The sequence below is a fragment of the Gekko japonicus genome, unplaced genomic scaffold (genome assembly GCF_001447785.1).
Source record: "Gekko japonicus isolate JY-2015 unplaced genomic scaffold, Gekko_japonicus_V1.1 scaffold2895, whole genome shotgun sequence".
NCBI classification, from domain to species: domain Eukaryota; kingdom Metazoa; phylum Chordata; class Lepidosauria; order Squamata; family Gekkonidae; genus Gekko; species Gekko japonicus.
The window spans coordinates 48,526-55,606 of record NW_015161492.1 but is presented as its reverse complement, the minus strand read 5'-3'; the positions used below and the strand labels follow the sequence as shown (position 1 = coordinate 55,606).

At 41.4% G+C, this 7,081-nt stretch overlaps 1 protein-coding gene across 1 annotated transcript in view; it reads right to left on the bottom strand.

The window, feature by feature from the left end:
• ARFGEF3 (ARFGEF family member 3) overlaps window positions 1–7,081 on the bottom strand; it is a 129,786-nt gene that overhangs the window by 88,838 nt on the left and 33,867 nt on the right. The window lies entirely within an intron of this gene.

The following is a 7,081-nucleotide window of genomic DNA, read 5'->3' as shown; positions in this document are numbered from 1 at the left end:
AAATTGACCTCTCTCATGGAAACTCTTGGGGAGTATTGCTAGAAAACTCCAAAACCATTGGAGGGTGCTCCCTGTAAACCCCACTCCATTTCCCACATCCTTCAATAATATTTTATGGTGTACAACTTCAAACATCAGCAATAGATGCAATAAAATTAACATAGACACTGTATTGTTATATGGGCCCCGGTCAGACATGCCGGAAAACGGGGGGGGGGGAGCACAGCTATTTGCACCGTTGCAGTCTGATGCGCTATTATGCGATCAGACGTGACGGCGGCTTCCGCGCAGCAAAGAGGATGATGGGGGAGGAAGCCGCACGCCAGCGCAATCACACCAGGAGGCTTCCATAGGCAGCCTGTGGCAAAGCGTTTGCCACTACCTTCGTTGAGGTAGTTTTTTAATGCGCGATTTTGGCGGCTTGCCATGGGTTCGCCACGGGAGTGTTACGCCTCCCAGATGTTCCCGTCTGATTGTGCCCGGATACTCCGCGGGACTCCCGTGCCATCAGCGGGGCAAATGCTCCGTGTGAACGGGGCCATAGTACATTATATAGTACATGACTGAAACTGGTTAAATGTTGACATTCACATATGAAAGTTCACAACTCAGATGAAATTTTATGAATGGCAGCATTAACTAATACATATACTCACTTGCTGGACATACACTAGAAAATGTTCATAGTCCTGTCTAAGTGTCTGCCACTGTTCACTGTAAGGTGTAGGAGTGTGTGTGCCAGAGGTCTAAAGTACCAAGGGCAAGGGGAAGCCACACATGAGAGTGGAGAGTCTTGAGATTGCAATGTGCTGTCCGGCTCAAGACCTCTTAAGAGTGATTAGAGATGGGCATATTGTGTTTTCACAAGGCTTAGTGGAGTACCAGTTCAGGGCTGAGGTTATGGCTGTTTTTACTGCTTGAGAAGCCTAGCAGTAAATGTGATTATTAAAGATTCTGGCAATGGTAACAACAAGAATCTTTCATTAGGAATCCCTGCAAGTAACAGAAGCCTATGGCAGGGATGGTGATTTGTTTTTTCCTTTATAAATGTTTTGATACCTTGCAAAAACAGAATTAGAAAGTCATCTCCAAAGTTTAGTCAGCTGCTAGGTGACAAATGATACAGGAAACATCAATGGCAATTTTATCACAAAAAAGTAAGGATGTTTAACTTTAGCAGGAGATCAGTTGCCACCCATATAGCTGACCAGACTAGATCTGGCATTGTTTTTGTCATGACAGTACATGTTCTGCAGACCAGAATTATCTAATTGCAGCAAAAAAGTAAACAAAAACACACACTTTAAAAGCATTTGGAGCAGACAGTAGGAAAAAATAGTTTTATCTCTAGAGTCTAAATTTAAGCAAATACCTTCCCGATATTTATGTACTCAAGAAAGTTCCTTGGTTGACTCTTTCAATGCCAAAATCATGTGCAATTTTACACAGCATTCTGGTAGCTTGGCCAACTCCACAGACTACAGGAAGAGTTCTTACCACACTTTGAAACTGTAACCATTCAAGGTTTCAAACCAAAGATGAGAGAGGTTTGAACAGATGAAGTTGCCTCATATTGAGTAAGAAAACTAGTTCATCCTGATTAGTACTTGTATTATCTATTCAGACTGGCAGTGGCTCTCCAGGATAACAGAGAGAGAAAGATATTTTCCTACACCTGCCACATAGGATCCTTTAACCTGGGACAGGGATTGAACTCAGGACCTTCTGTATGCTCTTCCACATGTGCTCTTCCACTTAGTCCCAGTGTGTCCTAGGAAGGCCTGGGTCTCTGGAAGCACCATAAATCCACTGGGAGCAACTGTGCATGTGCAATACAAATCTTTGTCAAAATAAAAGAGAAGTCCAGTGAACTCTGAATCATGAAAGCTATGCAGGAATAAATTCTGTTCTCAGCTAAGGTGCCAATGGGCAACCATTTTATTTTGCTGCTACAGACTACCATGGCTCCTAACTGGAATTAAAATCTTTATCTGAAGTTCCACAAACTACTTCATGTTCAAAGATGATTTTATGCATTGAACAGAAGCAATCAGGTGAAATTTACTTATATACATGTGGATTTGTTAGTTGGCTAAGGAATAGGGTTGCCAGCCCCTAGGCCTGGGCAGGGGATCCCCTGGTTTCAGGGACTTCCCTTTGCCGCAGACCAGTTGACAGTTGGGGAAAACCCCTCCCCTAAACAGGGACGTCTCCGACACAATGATGTGACCCGGAAGTGACATCATCATGTTAGGGATGATGAGGGGGATGCTCTGGTATTTGGGCAAACTCTATGGTTTTGAGGGCGAAAAAACCATAGTTTTGCCCAAATACCAGAGCGTCCCTGACATGATGATGTCACTTCCGAGTAATGTCATTACATTGGGGACATTGCACTACATCCCTGCCCATGCCCATAACGTCCCCCAAATCTTCCCACTGGAGGAACGAGGAGACCTGGCAACCCTACTAAGGAGCAATCCTAACAAGGTGTGATCAACTAAGTTATGCTAATGAGCTCCTGTACCTATTTGCATTGTTCACTCTGCCTGGTCCTCACACCTGTTATTCGGCCAAAAGGGAGGTCTGAAGGTCTTGGGAGGGTGCTCTGGGCCTTCTCAAGGGAACCTAAATCCAGAGTGGTGGCAGCGTCAGGTGACACCCCACCTGAGCTGTGACATATGTGAACAAACTTTAGGAAGAATGAAGCCAGTTTTAAAAACCAGGATAATTACTGCATAGATAAATTAAGGGTATTGTCATTTATACACACAGATAAGTTTTCTAGCATGAAATCAGTGAGATTCTAAGCAGTAGCTGTAAGCAATTTGGAAAAAAGAACAACCCAGTTCCCTTTCTTCCTTCTTTATTCATGTTTACCAGTCTGGATTAGATTTCACTCAAGGACGTGAAAAAGTCAGATCTTATTGCTATCATCCACTCAACATGGTAGTGTCTCTTAAAATAGTATCTTCAAAGAGGCACAACATTTCTGGAGGTAATCAGATATGCTCTCTGTCTAACAGATAGTACCATGCATCATTCAGAAATCCTCTGCATAATCCAAATAAATATAATTGACAATATTCTCAGCTGTAATAAGGAATCCAGGGCTATTTTTGGGCAGGAACGCACAGGAACGGAGTTCCGGCTGGCTCCTGAGTTGGCCACGCCCAGCAGGAGCTCATTAGCATAACAGGCCACACCCAACAGCAGAAACTCATTAGAATTGGCTACATTAGGGGTGTGTGGCCTAACATGCAAAGGAGTTACTGCTACCAAAAAGGCCCTGGGTTTTGACAACAAACAAGGTAAACAGAATAAGAACCAAAAGGTGGGTGTGGCTGAATGACCATGCTTCTGGTAACATGGGGTGTGGCCTAATATGCTAATGAGCTGTACTATCAGGGGTGTGGCCTAATATGCTAATGAGTTTCTGCTGTTGGGTATGACCTGTTATGCTAATAAGTTCCTGCTGTGCTTTTTCTACAAAAAGAGCCCTGGAATGACATTGATTAGATTAGGGTTAGAATTTCAAAAGCTCAGTTGATTGAAAACTAACAGTTCACCTGCAATTTTTGGTGCAGTGCCTTTGGACCACAAATCCTCATTTAGCCACGAAGCTTGCTAGGTTACATTGGGTCAGTCACTGTCTCTAGGTGTGAATCCCAACTTTGCTATAGAAACTTGCTGGGTGACTTTGGGCCAGTCACACAGTCTCAGCCTAATTTATCTCACTAGGTTATTGTTTGGATACAGCAGAGGATAGGAGAATAATATAAATCAATTTGGGTCTCCACTGGGGAGAAAGGTGGGGTATAAATGAAGTAAAGGAAGAAATCTCAGCCTGACCCACCTTTGTAAAGATGAAAGGGGGTGAGGAGGAAGGAAAGAAACATCTCTTTGAGCACTTAAGAGGGAGGATTAGCTATTAATGAAATAAAAGTGTAGAACTCACCTGTGTGGTATCTCATCAAATATAGGAATAAACTAACACACCACTGCAAATTTCAGCATCTTTCATGCAAAGCACAAGGATCATTTTTTGGATCTTGGTGTCTAAATGAAATTTAGCCATTTCCCCCACCACCACAGCCTGAAAAATAAAAGGCAAAAAATGTGCAACAGTGTATCACTAGACAACTGTACAGCTAACACTGGATAAGTGATGCTGGAGTTATTATCCCTCACTGAATACCCATGGGGAGCACTGGATGTGGATAATATTTGAGAAGTGCAGTGCTATGCAGAGCTACTCCACACCACTGATTTCAGTGGGCTTAACGTTGCATAATATTACACGATGAGCCACTCAAGAAGTCCTAGCTATTCGCCGGTGAAAAACACTGGCAATCAGAAGGTGTGTATGCAGTTGGCTTTATGAACAGAACCTCCCAAGAACAGATGGTGAAGGCGATAACGGGAAAGGTACAGTAGAGATATTCTTCTTTAGTGTCATCCAATGTAATTATTCTCAAGAGAAAAATAAGTGTCTGGTGTGCCTCAATAATAACAAATCCCCAAACCCAGAGAGGAAAAAAAGCAATAGCATTAGCTAAGATTGCATTACCAAACTGAGAGCAGGGTATAGGCCTGAGGGCAATGGGGAGAGAAAGAAGCAAAGAAACACCTTTAAGCAAATACACAAAACAGGACAAATCAAGCATTTGTGCACACTGAGACATTGGTCTTTTTTCTTCTTTTTTATTTTAGAATTTTTTATTATTTTATTACTACAAAAACTACAAAGGAAGAGGGAAGTGCATGGACACTAAGACTAAACAAGTGAAATACAAAAGTAAAGCAAGGATCATACTGCAAACAAATAACCAATATGTAGTGAAGGGTAGTGAAAGGTGGGGTATACATCCAATCTCTTCTTCTTCTTCTTCTTCTTCTAAACAAGTGAAATACAAAAGTAAAGCAAGGATCATACTGCAAACAAATAACCAATATGTAGTGAAGGGTAGTGAAAGGTGGGGTATACATCCAATCTCTTCTTCTTCTTCTTCTTCTTCTAAACAAGTGAAATACAAAAGTAAAGCAAGGATCATACTGCAAACAAATAACCAATATGTAGTGAAGGGTAGTGAAAGGTGGGGTATACATCCAATCTCTTCTTCTTCTTCTTCTTCTTCTAAACAAGTGAAATACAAAAGTAAAGCAAGGATCATACTGCAAACAAATAACCAATATGTAGTGAAGGGTAGTGAAAGGTGGGGTATACATCCAATCTCTTCTTCTTCTTCTTCTTCTTCTAAACAAGTGAAATACAAAAGTAAAGCAAGGATCATACTGCAAACAAATAACCAATATGTAGTGAAGGGTAGTGAAAGGTGGGGTATACATCCAATCTCTTCTTCTTCTTCTTCTTCTTCTAAACAAGTGAAATACAAAAGTAAAGCAAGGATCATACTGCAAACAAATAACCAATATGTAGTGAAGGGTAGTGAAAGGTGGGGTATACATCCAATCTCTTCTTCTTCTTCTTCTTCTTCTAAACAAGTGAAATACAAAAGTAAAGCAAGGATCATACTGCAAACAAATAACCAATATGTAGTGAAGGGTAGTGAAAGGTGGGGTATACATCCAATCTCTTCTTCTTCTTCTTCTTCTTCTAAACAAGTGAAATACAAAAGTAAAGCAAGGATCATACTGCAAACAAATAACCAATATGTAGTGAAGGGTAGTGAAAGGTGGGGTATACATCCAATCTCTTCTTCTTCTTCTTCTTCTTCTAAACAAGTGAAATACAAAAGTAAAGCAAGGATCATACTGCAACCAAATAACCAAATATGTCTTTCCTACAATTTAACGATAAAAATAAAGTGCAAGTACTGAATGCGTTATTTCAAATATTGATAAAGCTAAATCATGCCTGTTTAACCAAATTTGGTCTTATCTAAGAACGTCACATTGTAATTTTGTAGTACTTGGTTCCAACCTGCAGAAAGAACAGGCTGTTAATGAATATTTTGGTTAAGCTAACAAAATAAATTAGTATAAAAATACAAATATTTATTTGGGTATACACATTAGTAAAAAATAAAATAGATTAAAAGCACTAATCCAAATAACAGACTCATAAAACTCATAAATATTTGTATTTTTATAATAAAGTATTTTGTTAGCTTGACCCTCATATATCACAGCCATATCTTGGGTTGCGTTTCCCCCCCTTTTTCTCGTTTAATGAATATTTTGCCAGAATTGCCTTCCTTTCCTGAAAGCATCTCAAATCAGCAGTTGTCACAAAACAGCAAACAGAAGCTTTCAATTTCTCCAGGACTCATAATCAGATTGGATGTTATGTATTAGGATGAGAAGGGGAGAAAATGTTTTGGGGCACGTTGACCAATCCCAAAAATCTGCAGGTTGTAACTTTCTTAATATGGAGTCCAGGGATGCTGCATACTACTTAGGTTGTAAGGTGCTGGGGAAAATTCAGATTGCAAGGTTCCCAAAGATGCTCATGGGATAAAGAAATAAAAATACCTGAAAATTTAAATATCAGCAGTTCATCAGAACTTTCCCCAGCACTGTTCAAAGCACAGGTCACTGTAAGGCTTCGAAAAACACAGTAAGCATAGCAGTAATCTAGAGACAGGGTTTCAAAAGCAGGTGTGAGAAGCATCAGATATAAAATTCACATTGGCTGATTTCGCACTAGAGCTGCCTCGATGTTGCGCCGCCGTTTGCCCCGATACTATTGGTCAATTTCACACCCGAAGCCGCGGGGCTGCATTTGACCCGCGGCTTCACCTGATTTCCTCCGCAGTTTCGTGATCCTCAAAAAACAGGGTCCCGAAACTGCAGGGGAAATCGGGTGAAGCCGCGAGTCAAAATGCAGCCCCGCAGCTTCGGGTGTGAAACTGACCAATAGTATCGGGGCAAACGGCGGCGCAACATCGAGGCAGCTCTAGTGTGAAATCAGCCAGAGTCTGAGTCCAGTGGCACCTTTAAGACCAACAAAGTTTAATTCTAGGGATAAGCTTTTGTGTGCAGGCACGAGGGTTGTCAGCTCCCATCTTCTCTCCTGCGGGGGGGGGGGATTTGGGGGGGGGTCTGAGGGGGGGAGGGG